The sequence below is a fragment of the Eublepharis macularius genome, chromosome 9, assembly GCF_028583425.1.
Source record: "Eublepharis macularius isolate TG4126 chromosome 9, MPM_Emac_v1.0, whole genome shotgun sequence".
Classification (NCBI taxonomy): Eukaryota; Metazoa; Chordata; class Lepidosauria; order Squamata; family Eublepharidae; genus Eublepharis; species Eublepharis macularius.
Window position 1 is genome coordinate 76,926,234 of NC_072798.1, and position 18,075 is coordinate 76,944,308.

The window sequence follows — 18,075 nt, forward strand, 5'->3', positions numbered from 1 at the left end:
ACATTATAAGCCATGATGGGTAAAGGCTTAATGCACAAGAGATGGGATGCATTTGTCCAAGGAACCTATAGACATTCTCAGGCTACAGTTACTGAAACAGATCTAAGCAACTGCAATAAGATAGTGATAAGAAATGTTATCCATTTATCCCACTCTCAACATAGAATCTATCAATTTTTCTTAGAGGGGTAAATATCCACATTTTAAAATCTTTAAAATAAAAAAAAATGTAAATGTCTTCTTTGAAAAGGAGTAAACAGTTTCTCCCTGCACAAAGGCCATCATTCTAAAGCAAGGGTTCTTCCACTCCTTTACTACATCTGTTTTGTTACCAAACTACATAAAGAAGAACAGTGCTAGCAAATGTGGAATATGGTAAATTGTATCATCCCAAGTAATCCTGCCACTACTTTCCTTTATCCTGTTCACCACCATGTGCCTTTAAAATGTTTCTTTCATTATAGTCCCTTTGCTTTGATTGTTTTTTCCCAAGACATTATGTATAGGCTAACAAGTAGAGATGGGCATGGTCTGCATAACGGACCTAATTTCATCACGAACTTACCTAGTTCATCCTTTGCGAACACGCGGGCCATGGGCGCGTGTTTTTCTCACGAAACCGCCGAACATTGGGGCTTTCTGTCCGTGTGTCCGTTGGCCCGTCATGCCAGGATTCCCGCTCAAACAATTTCCTCAGCAGCGGTGTGGAGCCACCTTCCCCGTTTGGATCACACCAGTCTTAGCCCAGGAAACCTTGATTGGCAGCTCTGTCAGCCAAACAGAAATCACCAGCCTTTCTGCATAAAAGACAAAGCGTGCGAAGCTCCGCTCCATTTTGCTGGTGCGGGGATGCGAGTTAGCTTAGCAACTGCTTGCTGTGGGGAAGGTTTTTTTTTTTGTGAGAGCGCGGCTTGTGCCTTGGGGCTTTGGGCCTTCAGCTGCAAGAGAGCTTACTCTTTTCTCCATTCCTGTTTAATTTTTTTCTCCTCCTTTCTATTCTAGTTTTCTTGAGAGAACTTTTTTAAAAATCCTTTTACCGCACTATTGGGTTACTCTGTTTTCTTTCTGCGTTTTTCGAGTCCTTGGGTTCTTCTCGGGCTTAATCCCCCCTCCCCCCCAAATCTCTTCCTTTTTTCTGGGTTGCTGGTGGGTTCTATTGTGCTCTGATGCCACCCACTCACAGACCCACAGTGGGTGCAAGGCAGCTTTGGGCATTGTCTGCCTGAGTTCTTGCCTTCTTTCCCCCACGTTCTTTCTTGGCTGCTGTTGAGATGCAAGCGGAGGGAGAGTGCTATTAGGCTCTGTGAAACACCCACTCTCTGATGACCGGCGGCAGGTTTTGGGGGGCTCTGTCTGCTTCACTTCTTTCTAAGCCTTTTTCACTCCCTAAATAGTGGGTGACTTGGGGGGGATATTTCCAGTCTGGCTTTTGAGGTACAGGGGGAAGACTGCTACTGGCCTCTGTGAAACACCCACCCTAGAACCACTGGCAGCATGTTTTGGGGGGCTCTGTCTGCTTCACTTCTTTCTACGCCTTTTTCACTCCCTAAATAGTGGGTGACTTGGGGGGATATTTCCAGTCTGGCTTTTGAGGTACAGGGGGAAGACTGCTACTGGCCTCTGTGAAACACTCACCCTAGAACCACTGGCAGCACGTTTTGGGGGGCTCTGTCTGCTTCACTTCTACGCCTTTTTCACTCCCTTAATAGTGGATTTGTATTTGTATATTGAAGAAACAGTGTAAGGCACATGATGACTGAGCTTTACAAACATATATTATCCTTCTCCCGATGACAAGCCCTGTCCCTGGCACCTTCTAAGTACCTCCTCTTTTTCTTGATATGATTTGTATGCTGACAAAACAGTCTAAGGCACATGATGAGCTTCCTTGATGGACTGCATCACGTTCGGTGAAGTGGGTTTCGTCAGTCCTGCTCTTGCGAGCACAAGAGCCCCTCTGAGGGTCAATCCGCAAAGTCCAGTGAGAAGTAGGACAGTGGCCCAGGTCAGCTTGATGATAAAAAGCAAGCTGACACACCACGTCACTAAGGTGGGACTCGTTGTCCACTGCCCAAAGAGGCTCCCTCTGAACAGGGTAGCATAAGTTTCCTTCCCTCAAGGTGTGGAAGACATCCTTTCCATCCCTCCCGTGCCTTCCATTCCAGCAAGGGGCCTTTGAATTGCTACATGATCCTGTTGCGGAGTTGGCTTTCACTCAAGTACATCCATTCATTTCCCATCATGGAGAGTTGGTCTCCCCACCCCCGGGGAGGGCATCTCTTGTTGATGCAGCCCCATGTAGGTGGATTTTGTGGGCAGACACCTCTCCTGGACAGGAGCACAAGTCTCTCTCCTTCCCCCAAGGGTGGGTAAGGGTCAGTCAGAATGGGGGGGGGGGAGTTGTTGTTTGTCTCTTTGGAAGTGATAATCAAGAAGTGTTACATGAGAACCTTTGCTGGGGAAAGTCGACTGAAGTGAAAATCTGTGGGAAAACCAAGGCCTTTTCTGACTCGAACTGGTTCTTGAACCGGTTCTCGAACCGGGCCTGGTCCGTTAAATGTTCGTGGACCATGGTCTGTGGAAGCCCACGAACCCCGAACCGGCGGTCCGTAGGCAAATGCCGGTCCGTGCCCATCTCTACTAACAAGCATTGATATGTACACCACAGCTGTATACATCTGCACTTGTTACGTCATCCTATCTAATTCTTGTCATTCCACTGTATTTGATTAATTTATTTATACCCTTCTTTCTCCATAATGAGACCCAAAATGGCTTTCACTATCCTCCTCTCCTCTATTTTACCCTCACAACAGCCCTGTGGGGTAGAGTGCTGAAGGTCACCCAGCAAGCTTCCATGGCAGAGTGGGGCTTTGAAACTGGGTCTCCCTGATCCAGGTCAGATACTCTAACCACTACACCACACAGGTTCTCAATCTCATGTGTTATATATATGTTCTCAATCCCATCTTTTTGTTCTTGAAAGCTTTTGGATTATTTGAACGAAACATGTTTCTGTGTAAATCCTTTAGGTCATTCCCCTGTATAAAGCTTCACTTGCCTGAAGGTATGGTTACGGATTTCTAAATGTCTCACCAGGCTGTTTGGATAAGATAGGTAATACTTTAGATGAAACATGTTATTAACACTGATTATTTCTGGCATGTTGCTCAGGAAGGATAAAGCCAGTTGGAACCCAGAAAGCTGTATAACAATCACACAGTTAATTAGCAGTTGCTGTAAACCGTTCTGTAAATCCCTGAGCTTAGTCTAAGCTATCCATTCAAGGTAGTCCGATAAAGAAGACTTCCAGCCAATTAGAACACAGGAATCCCACAAATTTTTAACTATTTGGAATTTTTTAATTTGCATGTCTATTTTTCTTGACAACCATTCCAGTAAACTGCCCAAAGCAATAGTTCAAAATACAACAATAGAATTAATCAGAGCATGAACAATAAAAACACAAAATAGTTCCGCAATAAAACCCAGCATAACATGATTAAAAGGAAGTCTAAATCAACAGCAATTAACTAATAAAATGAGTATAAAATAGAAGCAGCATCAGAACACAAAAAAACCAACATAAAATCCAAACGATGGGACTATTTCTAAAAAGCAATTACAGATGAAACCATGGGGAGTAGTGAATTTTTAAAAAAGCAGTAAGATAGTCTGGACACAAATAAAGTTGTCCTTACCTGATACTGAAAGGACAGGTGAATATCTTGGGTAGGGCTTGCATTCCACAGTTGGGGTGCCACAACTAAAAAGGCCCTGTTTCCTAGTTACCACCATTTTTATTTCCTTGGAGATGGGGAGGCACACAGAGCAGATCCTGCAAATCACATTTTAACTGAAAGACTGGCTGGAATGGGAAACAGATAACATAGCCTTAAGCATTTTTATTTATATCTTATTTACTGTCCACCATTCTCACTGAGACCCAAGGCAGATTACACAGTGCAAGTCCATGCAAATGAACAGCAGGGGCATTCAATGAACAAGCAGAAATTTGAAAACAGCATAAAATTCAAATTGAGTAATACAGAAACAAAACATACGTAATTGATGTGACCTATTAAATGGTGCAGAAACTACCCAGTAGAATCCACAGAAAGTACACTCAGTAGTGTCGAGTGTCGACTACAATTCCTGTCCCTTTACCAAAGCATCTCACTGACCCATTTCCTTCTAGCATGGCCCTATTGCATGAGTAAAAAGCCCTCCTGAATAATTCAGTTTTGCATAGTTTGCAGAAGCCAAGAGAGTGGGAACTTCCCTGATGTCTTTGGGCAGGCCCTTCCACAAGGTGGAGGTCACCATAGAGAATGTGCATATGCAGGCAGATGTTGATTTCTACCATTTGCAGGGTGGTATCTGCAGAACTCCTTGTTCAGATGAGTGAAGCTGCTGTGGTGGAGCATAGGGGGAGAGATGGTCCTCCAGGTATGAGGGACCAAGGTCACAAAGGGCTTTGTATGTGATGGCAAAATCTTGAATTGAGCCCAGAAACTGATGAGTTAGCTAGTGTGGTGTGACTGCAGGATGGAAAATGCATGCTTCATCTAGCTCCTGATAATATCGAACTGTGGCATTCTGTACCAGTTGGATTCTCCAAATTGACTTCAAGGAGAGACTGTGATACTTTGAACCAATACTTTGAACTGAGTCTGGAAATATAGTGGTTTCCAGTGAAGTTCTTTCAGTGCAAGCGTGAATTGATCTCTGTTACTGACTCCTGAGAATAATATAGATGCTGCATTCTGTACCAATTAAAGTTTTTGAAGAATGTTTACAGGCAGCCACCTAAACATAGAATTAATCTATTCTAACCTGTATGTCATCAGATCATGGATTACCATATCAAATCATGCTTCTCAAGGAATAGCTACAGTGCACTATCCAAAGGTGGCAAAAAGTACTTCATGCTATGGAGAAACTCTAGAACTAGTTCAAGTAGCATCTCTAAGGTGAGAATCTGCTTTTTCAAAGAGTATGCAAAATAGTTTCTTGGAAAGTGGTATAATATTGGTCATATTGTTGGATAACCCTGGGTAGTACTTGAATGGAAGATAGGGTTGCCATGTCCCTTGACTTCCCCAGTGGGAGATTGGGATCCTGACACCTACCTCGCTGCACCCCTGGGTCTTGATTTTGCTTGCATGCACACACTCCCAACTTGCACAATTACATCACTTTCGGGAAATGCAGGTCAAAGTGCATCCTGGGAGTGCTCCCACGCTCACCACAGAGCTAGATTGGCCTGCTGTGGGGCATGATTCTGCCTGAAATGGGCCAGCTGCTGGGCATGTTTCAGACTGAATTGGGCTGCTGTGGGCGTGGGAACATGCTGCACTGCCCAGGGGTATGCTGCACTACTTTAAACACTGCGGGGGGGGGGGGGGCTTCAGGCTTTCCTCCAGGGGCGGTGCTGCGGGGAATATGCCCCCCCACCAGCCACCCACCCAGGGCACCCCTAATGGCACCCCTAATGGAAGACCACCAAGAAGTCTAAAGTCATTATGCAGAGGCAGGCAATGGGAAAGCATCTCTTGCCCTGAAAACCCTAGCAGGTGTCGCCATAAGTTGACTGAGATTTGACTGCACTTTATACACACATCCTAGACATTCCCATGACAACTTCTCATTGGAGGAGAGCCTGAAGGGCCCCCGCCACGCGCAGTGTTTAAAATCAAGACAATGTTTGCAAGGTGAGTTACACTGATCTTACATGTGATGTAACATGTGAGTTGGGTCAGGCGCTTGAATCCTGAGTTTTGTGTATATTGGCCCTCAGTCTTTCATTTCTGCTAATGTATGCAGGAGAAGGAATAACCTTGTTGAACTAAGATTTTCTGCACTTCTTTTTTTTAAAGTCTGGGTAACCATGTGCTCCATTGTCGTATGTATGAGGAGAGAACACAGGGAGGGAAGTCTAAATATCCAGAAACCACGGGCTGTTCCTGCTGGGGACTGGCCTTGCTGGCATTCCTCATATACAGGGCTTTTTTTCTGGGAAAAGAGGTGGTGGAACTCAGTGGGTTGCCCTCGGAGAAAATGGTCACATGGCTGGTGGCCCCGCCCCCTGATCTCCAGACAGAGGGGAATTTAGATTGCCCTCTGTCTGGAGATCAGGGGGCGGGGCCACCAGCCATGTGACCATTTTCAAGAGGTTCCGGAACTCCGTTCCCCTGCATTCCCCCTGAAAAAAAGCCCTGCTCATATAGCTGGGCAGCTCTCCTGAATTAAAATTGTACTACAGGCATGAACGTAGTCTCTGGAGAGGGACAACTAACCTTTAAGAAGTTAAGTAACAACTGAAAGAAGAACATTATCACTGGCACATATGTATGATATTTGCACAAAAGCATTCCACACAACAGCCACAACATAGATAAAGGCAACCAGTATGGCATTGTGGTTAGAGTATGAAACTTAAAAGGCTGCTTTCACACACGCTGAATAAAGCACTTTAAATTCACTTTCAGTCCAAAGATCTCCCAGTCTTTTCAATTAAGTTTTGAAAAAATAGTGTGCATCTTATTTTCTTCATACAGTCCATTCAGATTTGTTGCTGCCGCTTTGCTAAATAAAGTATAGAGGGCATGTTTTTCAGTCATAAGTCTTTTCTTTAAGCATTTCAAACTGCGTATGAGCCAGCCATAATCTGACTTACAAGAATCAATAATATGTGTTATAGTTTATGGCCTAGGAAGAAATGTTATTGCTGTGCTTTATGATACAGCTGTTTTGCACAGCATGATTTTAGTAGTACAATGTAATCACCCCCAATACATTAAAATAACAGTATACAATCATGAGACAATTACAGTTTGACTAAGGACTGGTTATTGGCTGTGAAAACTCACTATGTGTGTCGGGATAAACATAATGTTTATATGTCTTGAGTCAAAAAGAATGAATCCCATTTTATTACTTGCGTAAGTTTATTGACAAAACACTTAGGAGTACATTTTCAAAGATTTGTATGAGTTTTTAACCGCATGACTCCCATTTAAGTCAATAAGCACTGTGTAGTTAAAATCCCCATGCAACGTTTTGAAAAATTACCACCAAGTGGCATGTTATTGCTTACTCACACACTTCATTTTATTCTCCGATAGATTTTCTGTACAGTAGCCTTGTTGTATTGGTTGTCAGGGTCTTGAAGGGGAGAAAATATCTCTCACTGGCCTCCAAACATGGTTGACTGAGAGGGTACTTCATGTAGGTCTCAAATGATAATGAAATAATTTGCACTTCTATAGCTTCTTTCATCAGGGATCTCACAGTGCATTAGCATTAGTTAATTATGCCTCATAGCATTCCTTTCGATAGGTAAGTGTTTAATGAATGTGGTAAAGAAAAGGCAGGTTAGATGATTCGCCCAAAGACACACACCAAGGAAGATAAAGGACCAGAATTAGTATCCAAAGGTCTATTCTCAGTGTTGCCTCTACTAAATATGTGATGGGATTCCTTGCCCACAAGAAATAACCTTGAATAGCTACAAACACAGAAGAAATTCTATAGTGATTTTATATATGTAGGTGACCTTGCTCAAAGGTTATTGATTTCTGACAGTACTATTTGAATTACTGGAACTGGTGATGGACCTTTGGTATGCCGTGCCAGTTTACATTCACATATAGAGTGGCTGGGTTCCAAAGACTGCACAGCTAGTTCCGTGGTCCCAATTTGATCCTAGCTTGTGAAGAACTATTCATATACAGCAAATAATTCCATAAGATCACAAGAGCTGTGCTGAATCAGTCCTAGAACTCCATCTAATCCAGCATCCTGTTTCACCAGAGAGGCCAGGTTGCTCAATTTGATGGGCAACTCCTGACCTCTCTATCCCCCAATACCACTCAATAAAACACTGGGAGTGGAACTGAGTGGATTGAAATGGCACCCCATGAATTCACTTCTGGCTGTGTACCGGAAGTGACACCACCACATCACAGTACAGTCTAGGAATCACCCAAAACTCTAGTAAAAACCCTAGAATTTTGGGTGAATCCTAGAGTGCCCTGTGATGCAGTGATGTCACTTCCTGTTACGCAGCCAGAAGTGATGTTGTGGTATTGCAGGACACTGTTAGGGTGAGTCTCTGTCTCCCATGAAGAATGGGGAAGACAGAACTCTCTCCTAAATCCCAAGCTGAAGAAAGGTGAAGAAGTCTAATGCTTGTAGTATCTTTAATAAGTTGCTGAAGTTAGCAGTGGCTTGTAGGATGGAATGAAAGAATTACTTTGCTCTCCACTACTGGGCCCTGATGTGGTGACATTACCTATTGGTACTCAGAAACTGTTCACCTACACAGGCAATCCTGGAGCCACATCTCCAGCATCTCTGTCTCTACCTGAAATTGCCCATCAATAAAGATCTCACCTCATTCTCCCCCTTCAGTGGCTCACAGTGGTGAAGACTGGAATATTGTTTGTGCCCCACTCCATAAGCCACCACTGGCTGATGTTCCTGTTCCAAATACAAAGAAATTAGGAATTTAAGGGGCACTTCCAGGCAAGATAAATGGCAATAACTGAACTCTAGGACAAAGTAAACACTGCTAACAGGTAGATGGGGAAAGTGGCACTGAACGAGTGTCTTGGATGACTGCAACATTGGTACACATCTCCAGGCCGATTCTTGCTGTATTTCCTATAGCCAGATATACATACCAAGTGTGTATATTCTTGTGTCCCATCTTGATGAGATCATGCAGTGTTTTGGACAGGCTAGGTAGATGCATTTTTCAATCTTAAGATCACTGGCTAGTCAGTGTCTCTTAACCTAACTTACTCATATGAAAGTAAATCAAAAGGGAAGGGAAACTCCATATATTTTGAGCATTTGTTAATTAAATTGTGTGAAGGGGGCTTGGATGTGGAATTAGACATTTTGAAAAATCTTAGAGATGGTGGCTCGATCCTTTATGAGCTTAAGTGCCTGAATGTTTCTAAAGAGCTTAATTCCACACAGCATACTATTCATACATGAGAAACAGCCATGTGTGTTTTGTACCGGGCCATAAGGGGACCAATGGCAGCTGGTTCTTCAGGCCGGGGTTGCGAAGCGCAAGAGAGCCAGTCACCCAGCCTTGTGTTAGTGCAAAAACTCTCTACCTCACCCTCAGAGATGCTTCCTCAGCAAAGTGGCTCCAAGAACTTGCCTGTAAAAGATGAAATTTTGCTAATAGATGAAACCCTTGTATTCCATCACTTACACTCCTGTCTTTGTGCTCTGTCTTCATTGCTCGTTGTTAAATGATTGATAAAAATTGTTAAATAGTGCAAACTCTCTATATGCCTGGATGTAATGAGGCCTGTCAAACATGAGACACAGTTCTCATCATGATATTAAAATTAAATGCAGCATTTTTAAAATTTCTGACATAAATAAAGAAGTTATTTATCTGGACCAATGCTTTTTCTATAAGCTCAGTGTTCTGTGTAAGTCACTGTCATTGTGCATATTTTATTTTGTGACACTACGGTCATTTTTCTTCTTTTTGTGTGCCAAACTTGCTCCCATTAATCCAAACATTGTCAATAAAGTTTAAGGGTCCCCCCCACCTCTTTTCTATTTAGAGTTGCTTCAGCTGATTTGAATCTCTGCCTAAAGGTAGATCCACACAGTTTCTTTATATATTTCTAATAGCCATTTGGATCTGGGGGCAACAGTTTACAAATAGATTTTTGAACGGCACTTAAAGAGACAGCCGTACATGGTACTGATCCACATATGCAAGTTTCACAAACACTGATTCATTCCAGGAACTCTTCTAGGAAAACATGGTCAGTTGTGCCAATGCTGGCTCTGCTGGGTAAAAGAGGTGAAATAACTTCTGTCTATCTGTTTCCTCCAAATGTGATTGTTGATGTAAGTGGCTGAACCCCATATTCAGAACTGAATACAATGAAAGCCTCGGGTACCTGTGCAGAAGAAAGAATCCTGATGGGGATTCAGAGTAGAGATGGGCACGAACCGCATTACGAACTTCAAAAACCCACGAAATTGGCGATCGCGCGATCGTGATCTGGCAGTTCGTGATTGTCCACGGCCAACGAAGGCCTGGTTCAGTGCGTTCAGCCACGGTTCGGGAAGCCAGACAGTCAGGCGCCAGCAATCAATTCCCCTGGCAACGGAGCCAGAGGAATGCCTGAACTCTGTCTGCGTTCTTTCTTTCACCCTGGAAACCCAAATAGAAGCCCAGCTTACCTTGATTGGCAGGCCTTCCTTCCAACCATGGAGCTGCAAAGTGGTTACAAGTTGGGAGAAGACACCCCAGGCAGGGAGAAGGTAGTGTTCTGTAGCCACGGACACTCCAATCTCATCCCCGCAAACCCTGATAGCTCTGATGGCCAAATACAGACCTCGTGCGTTGCTCAATGGGACCTGTGCTTATAAATAGCCGTGGGCTCCCAGGCTGGGTTTCACTTTCAGCAAGCAGTGGAGTGGGACAGAGCTCTTGCTTGCCACTTGCTAGCCTTTGGGGAGAGAGACAGAGGGCCAAGCTACACATGACGAATGACACTTGAACGGCAAGTGGATTGAGTGGAGGGCAAGTGAACAGGGAGAAATACACTTGCTGTTCAAGTGTCATTCGTCATGTGTAGCTTGGCCCTGAGAGTATAATTGAACTTGGATTTTTGTGGGAGTTTCCTGGGGGCCTTGGATTGGAGAGGGTATAACACCAAGATCCCTTTTGCAATCTTGTCCAAACTTGGGTGATGGCTGTAGGAAAGCCTGCAAAAGACTCCCTGGGAATATGGGCTCTCTAAGTGCCACAGGGGCCGTTCGGTGCCCCACGAACCGGTTCGGTAATGGAAAATGTTTGTTGCGGTTTGCGACCTCGGGATCGTCGTCAGCACTGAACCATGAACTGCTGGTTTTTAAATTTTTTTTGGTTCGTGCCCATGTCTAATTCAGAGCACTTCAGAGTGAATGATGGATGTCATAGATGCAGAGGAGTTAGCCATGTTAGTCTGCAGTTGCAAAATAGTAAAGAGTCCAGTAGCACCTTTAAGACTAACCAACTTTATTGTAGCATAAGCTTTCGAGAACCACAGCTGTCTTTGTCAGATGCATCTGATGAAGAGAGCTGTGGTTCTCGAAAGCTTATGCTACAATAGAGTTGGTTAGACTTAAAGTTGCTACTGGACTCTTTACTATTAAGCTGGAGATGTTTTTATAAAAAATGTTCTATTACATAATACCTGCGAGAAATGTTTCTTATAGGGGAATATTAAAAAATATGGTGCTGTCTGAACTGGTATGCTCCATTCTACCCTCTCTACCCACTTCATTTTACTGGATGCCCAAGACCAATGCAATAAAGAGTGGACTAAAGCTGCTGCTTTTAAAGCATGCAACACCATTTTGCATTTACAGTACTGTACCTGGCAGGGCAATGTTAAAAAAAAATACACAAGTCTGTAAGGGAGTGGATCAGTGGTAAAGAATCTTCTTTGCATGAAGACTGGCCCAGGTTCAATTGCCAGAACCTCCAATTAAAGTTTCACATAGGAGGTGACTTACAGTGGAATCCTAACTCCTCAGGCTGTGCCGTCGCTCGTGTGCTGGTGTAAATGGGGCGGCGCTGGATGGCACCCTAATGACTTTCGCAGGATAGTCCCGCCAGTGCCTGAGCATGGCAAGGTGAAATGCAGTGGCCCCTGGGAGGTCCCGCCCACTGCTTCCCTGACAACCCTACTCACACCAGCCAATGGCCACACCCCACCCCTCACATCCAGGCAAGAGAACAGCGGCGGTGCAGCCAATGGGGAGGCTGTGATCCCCGCCCCTGCTGCCCCCTGCCATCAATAGGCCCCCGTCAGAGGGCAGGCATCCCTGCCAGGGAGGGGGCAGAGGTGACAGTGAAGGTCCAGATCAAACACACACACCTTGCCCGTCCAGCCCCCATTTCTGATGAGGACCAGGCCAGTGGCTGCAGCTCAGTGCACCTGCACATACCCACTTCCACTGCCACCACCAAAAGAAAAAGGTTTCCTCCCCCCCTGAAAAGTAAGGCCAGACAGTAGTGACTGATCTCTGTTGCCTAGAGAGCAGTTGTACTTCCAGGAGATCTCCAGCTACCACCTGGAGACCAGCAACCCTAATCAGTCCCCAGGTTCCGGAGAAGCAGGTGGGGGGGAGGCGGGGCTGTCAATGAGTGACAGGAATGCCCATTGGGAACCACATGGGAGGCCGGGAAGCCACTTGGAAACTAGGGGAATGATACGCACGCTCAGACTTGCTGCCGCGCAATGGGAACACATCACTGCATCTCTACAAAGCGAGAGCGGGGGACGGACCTTGACAACCCTGTCCGAGTACTGGGGAGATTCCCCCCCAGAGTGAACTGAGAGACCCTCCCCATGCCAAGCCCATCCCTGCCTCCGCAAACACAACCCCCACCCCCTGGCAGCAGTTTTCCACCTGCACCCTGTCTTCCTGGCTTATCAGATGCCAGCCGCTCAGCCTATCAGAGAATGAAAGTCCTCGGTGCCCCCCCCCCCTGCAGACATATATGGGCCACAGTTCAGTTCCCACCCCTCTGCCTGACTTTACATTGGGGGGAGGAAGGGGGTGGGGAGGCTGAACGGGGTCTGCTTGATACATTTGTAGGGATGTGCGAGTGGAAATATGTGACGGGGGTGTTGGGGGAGGGGCTAAGGACAAAGTCAGGCATGCAAACACAGAAGTTTGTTGTTTTTCAACTCATTTTATTAAACTGGAAAAAGCGCCATTGTTTCTCGGCTGGTAAGGGAGCCAAGGCATTTCACACAGCCCTCCTTCTCGCTCCCAGGGGAAAGGCTGAGATGCGGGCTGCTGTGTGATATTGCCTCCTGGGCTGGATCCGAATGACGCTCGCAGAGGATTGGGGGGGCGGGGCGGGGACGAGCAGACATGCTCGGGACGTGCCTGCAAGAGAAAGAAACACATGTGGGCTTTGCCTCGGTCCTTGGCTGAGGCAAACCCCACACTCCAAAATCTGAGAAGATGCACATAGTAGAGAGTGGCAGCGGCAGTGACCAGCTGAAGCAAGACCGTCTGGCGAGGATGCACTCTGCCTTGGGGTGCCTTTACCTTTAAGGCACCTAAAGGCACCTTGGGGTGCCTTTACCTTTAAGGGAGGAAACGCCTGGTCAAGAGTAGTTTTCTGGGCAACTGCCTCTGGGGTGGGCAGGGATGGCCGCCATCACCCCATTCCCTGCCGAGCTGCACCTGAAGCGGCTAGTGATCAAGTGGGTTCAGGTGATGGAGCAGTTAGCACTAATCAGCGGGACGGGTTCGCCATCGACCCATCTCCTCCTTACCTGTCAGCGCTCCCTCGCTGCCACCCTACCAAGAGGCAGTGTGGGTTAGGAGCTGCCAGGCCTCAGTGGGAAAATTGGTGAAAATCACCCTCTCCTTTCCTTACTGGGAAATTTCCCCTGGATTGAAGCCAGTGACATTTGTGGAGCATATCCATCAAGTGTGATAGTTATGTTATGGTGTGCACATCTTCTGCTACTTTAGGAAGGAGTAATATGACTACTAGGAGCATGCATCGAGAAAATTTTCATTGAGGTTTCACTCACTGTTAAGTAAAATGTTTTATCATGATTGGATAGTTTTCTGGAGGGCATTGACAGGTTGGTTTTGAGATTCATTAGTTTTTCCATTCACATTATTTCTGTGGTATTTCTTTTCAATGGGGAAGGGGAGGGGGCCAATTGGAGGCTCTAGGGTAGCTGTTTTTCACTCAGTGGCACCGAAATCACACAGAATACAGCCCTCCCTCTAAACCATTGATTCATCGAGTTTCCAGTGCACACAAACAAGGGATTGATGTAAATGAACCTGGAAGTAGATAAGTGTTGGCAGCACATTCTTCTCATTTCATTGACTCCTAGGTCAGGAAACTGCAAGCAAACCATTAGCAGCAGACCGATGCCCAAGTAGGAAAACAGAGCACCACTGGCTTCTGCTAGCGAGTGACATTTGCAAAATAAATTTTGCTTTATGTTTACTTTCTTCTTCTTGTACTGTGATAGTAGTGATAAAATGATTATTTACTTTTAGGACCTGTTGTCGAGGTCCCTTTAAGAAGACAGAAAAGTTCCCAGTTCTTGCATGTAATGAGCCACAAGTTCCAATTACATTGGGCATTTAACATTTTGCACCAAACAGGGGAGGGATCTGTTCTCTCGTTCTTGTTATTTGCTAGTCAATCACAGACTCATCAGAATCTGGGTCTCCCCTGAAAAAAAAAACATCTCCCCAAGCACTCTATGTCTTTTCCCAGCAGGTTGCCCATGAAATCAAAACAGAAAAAGGAGTGCTTTGTCATCCATGCCCAGCTAAGGCTGTGATGATTGTCTGGCACAGATCTATATAATAACATTCAATTTATATACCACCCTTCAGGACAACTTAACACCCACTCAGAGTGGTTTACAAAACACTTTATTATTATCCCCACAACAATCATCCTGTGAGGTGGGTGGGGCTGAGAGAGCTCTGAGAGAGCTGTGACTGACCCAAGGTCACCCAGCTGGCTTCAAGTGGAAGAGTGGGGAATCAAACCTGCCTCTCCAGATTACTGCCTCTCTTAACCACTACACCACCAAATTGGCTCTCATTCCTCTGATTGGAAGGAATAAATATGGCAAGTTGCCTGGAAAAAACATAACAGAAAAACAAGTTGCCTTTCACAAGCCCTCCCTGAAGCTTTGGTAATTGGCTGGGATGGCTCTGTGCTCCATTATCACATTGGAAGGAATAAATGCAGTTGGTTGTCCGGAGAAAATGAGTAGGAAAAAAACCTCTGCAATAATCAAGAAGTGCCTGTGTGCTGCTGTGATGAAGCGACACTCGAAAGCACACAAAATTGAAAAATGTCATGGAATGTTTGGGGAGGAGTTTCCATAATGACTACCAAGAAGTTTCCATTCTGGAGAGTCACAAGTAAGGCCCAAAACATTATTTTCATGATTTTTTTATGGTTCGAGATTTCCAGTACCTACAACTCTAGTGATTATCATTCTTTCCATGACTCTGTGCTGCCCTAATCAGATGGTCTGTACTATAAGCTTTGATAAAGATACCATAGTCCATCTTACTCTTTCAGCAAGTGATTTGTATTGTTAGTGTTATCAGCAATTGAGGGTGTCGTGCGGGAATGTGTTGTGGTACAAGGGCAAGCTGCTTCTGTATGTGCATATTCCTTGAATGGAGTCGTTCGGTTTTTGAAGGTCCTATTAGTAATCCCCTTGGCTTTGAAATGATATTCAACAGGATCTCCAGTCATTTTTGTATTAATAGACAACATTTCTGGAAGGTCTGGGCAGGCTAGCTCCATTTATCTCTGTACTGGATAGTTTATATATTTTAAGAAAATGACAAATGCTTACTTTGAAAAAAACTCATTATGGTAACTGATTATTATAGGAAAACCTTGGAAACTCTATGAAGGAAAACAGCATTCATAGAGAATCCTCAGCTTTAAACTAGACTGCTAGTTAGAAGAATCTATACGCATTTATCACATTAAACGAGGTTTGTTCAGTAAGTTTAGATAAAAACTGCAAAGTCGCTTAAACATCCTTTGTTGAGATAGCATGAGTAACTGTGTCAAACATTTACTTGACCGAGTGAAGAACGCTAAGATACTTACGACCCATTTTACAAATAATATCCTTCCTCCTTCACAAATCCTATTTGTCGTGGATTTCTAGTGGTTATAGTAACTGATAACAACCTACTTTTGGAAAATAGTAAAGAGTCCAGTAGCATCTTTAAGACTAACCAACTTTATTGGTTAGTTAATTAGTCTTAAAGGTGCTACTGGACTCTACTATTTTGAAACTACAGAGTAACATGGCTAACTCCTCTGAATCTACTTTTGAAAACATCTCAAAGTACTACTTAAATGGATTCCTGCTCTTCAACATTTTAGTAATGAAGAAAATGTCTACATGGACTCAACCTAAGATGTTCCTCACTTGCATCTCTTAGGCATAAACAAATCACCAGCAATAGATATGACATAAATGCCTATGGAAAGGTTTCTTGGGGCCCCTTCTCAGCTCTTGGACAAGGATGCTGTGAACTTCAAAATGAACGTGATTGACATTTGAAGACACTATGCTTGAACTGTTTGTTTACGTGTGAGTGGAGTCCTTCACCAAATTGCCCTAAAGGTTCTGTTCAAACTTTGAATCCTATTTAGTTTCATAGTCCAGGGTTACGAAGCCAGCCCTTTGTCTTTTTAAGGTTATACAATAAAACAAAAGATCCCATTAAGGATTTCTTACTTGAAGTGTAGTTTGGCCCTGTAATAATATGTAATCCAATGTTGTTATCCCCCTGTTGTTGTGTGACACTGTGATTTATGCTTCATGGATTTCTGTCTTCTGCATCTCTCTCAATAGGATTAAAGTTCTGCCATTGTAAGAGCCTGCACTTGGAGAATGCATCCATCTTGTCTGAGGGGGCTCTGCAGGACGGGCATCGCCTCTGGATTGGCAACCTGGACCCCAAGATTACAGAGTATCACCTTCTTAAACTCCTTCAAAAGTTTGGCAAGGTGAAGCAATTTGACTTTCTGTTCCACAAATCGGGCACTTTGGAGGGGCAACCCAGGGGCTACTTCTCTGTGAACTTTGAAAATAAGCTGAAAGCTGAGCAAGCAATCCAATGCCTCAATGGCAAGCTGGCCCTGCCCAAAAAACTGGCAGTGCAATGGGCCCATGCCCAGGTCAATAGATATGATCAGAATAAGAATGAGAAGATCCTGCCCATCAGTCTGGAGCCCTCATCCAGCACAGAGCCAGCCCAGTCCAACCTGAGCGTTAGTGCAAAGATCAAAGCCATTGAGGCCAAGCTGAAAATGATGGCTGAGAACCCAGATGCAGAGTTCCCCCCAGTGGCTGCTTACTCCTACTTCAAGCCGCCCAATAAGTAACGGACTGCTCCATACTCCAGGGCAGGCTGGAAGTCAAAAAGATGATCCTGATGGAACAGAGGCTCCCCCCTCCCCCCACCACTCTCCAGCATTCTTGTGTATAAAGTTAACTAGGAAGACCAAGGCCGTTTCCAGACGGCTTACCTGCCTCCGGAACGTCGCGCCATGTTGTGGGGAAAACGCGAAATATCGTGTTTTCTCCACAACATGGCGCGATGTTCCAGAGGCAGGTAAGCCATCTGGAAACAGCCCAAGAAACTGCACCGGACTGTTTGACCTCTGGAGGGTGCTCTGCCTCGTACCTGGTTGTCTCGCTCAATTACACATGGAAAGGAACTTTCTCAGTGATGGGGGGGGATACAAACTATGATGCCATCCCAAAAATCTGTGAAGAACATCTTAAAGGAAAAATAAATCCAAGTATTTTTCAGTAGCAATACTAGAACTTTTTACCCACACCAGTGGGGCTAAGTCTGACCCTAAAGTCCAAGATTGTTGTTGTCAATTGATTTTTTTTTTTAGTTGCTTGAGTTAATTTTCTCCTAACCAGAAAATACTACTGCTTTTATTAGTCAGTGTGGAAAACATATTTGACACAAAAAAATCCCAAACCTGAATAGGGAGTTACATGTATACTCCTCCAGCAACCAAACTTGCTGCACAAATACCTTTCGTTTCATCTTGAATATTGTTAAAACAAACCTGAACCCTGAAACTGGGAGTAGCTGTCTGTGTTGCTTCGCTGTCCAGTTAAACACTCAGACATACATATCAATATGTTCTTTTTAAATGGTTGTACAGGAATAAACTACTTTTAGGAGGACTAAAAAAAAAAGTTCTGCCATTGTAAAATACAACTGCCCCAACTTCAGCTCTTGAGCTTTACGTACTAAGTTACTGAGCATGGAATTTGGGTCACGCTATTTCATCAGACATATAGACTAACTGGAAATGATGCCCAATGAATGCAACATGAAATATTTGCAAATTCATAAGCTGCTGAGATGGCGCAAGTTCCAACCCTGTTTATTCTAGAAAATTATTAGCTTTCCATCCACAATAATATACTCTTGGGATAAAATATTTTTATTATTGATCAAAGTAACGCAGGAACA

At 44.5% G+C, this 18,075-nt stretch overlaps 1 pseudogene; it reads left to right on the plus strand.

Moving 5' to 3' along the window:
- Nucleotides 1-13,200: 13,200 nt before the first annotated feature.
- LOC129335343 (probable RNA-binding protein 18) lies at nucleotides 13,201-17,005 on the plus strand (annotated as a pseudogene).
- The last annotated feature ends 1,070 nt before the right edge of the window (nucleotides 17,006-18,075 follow it).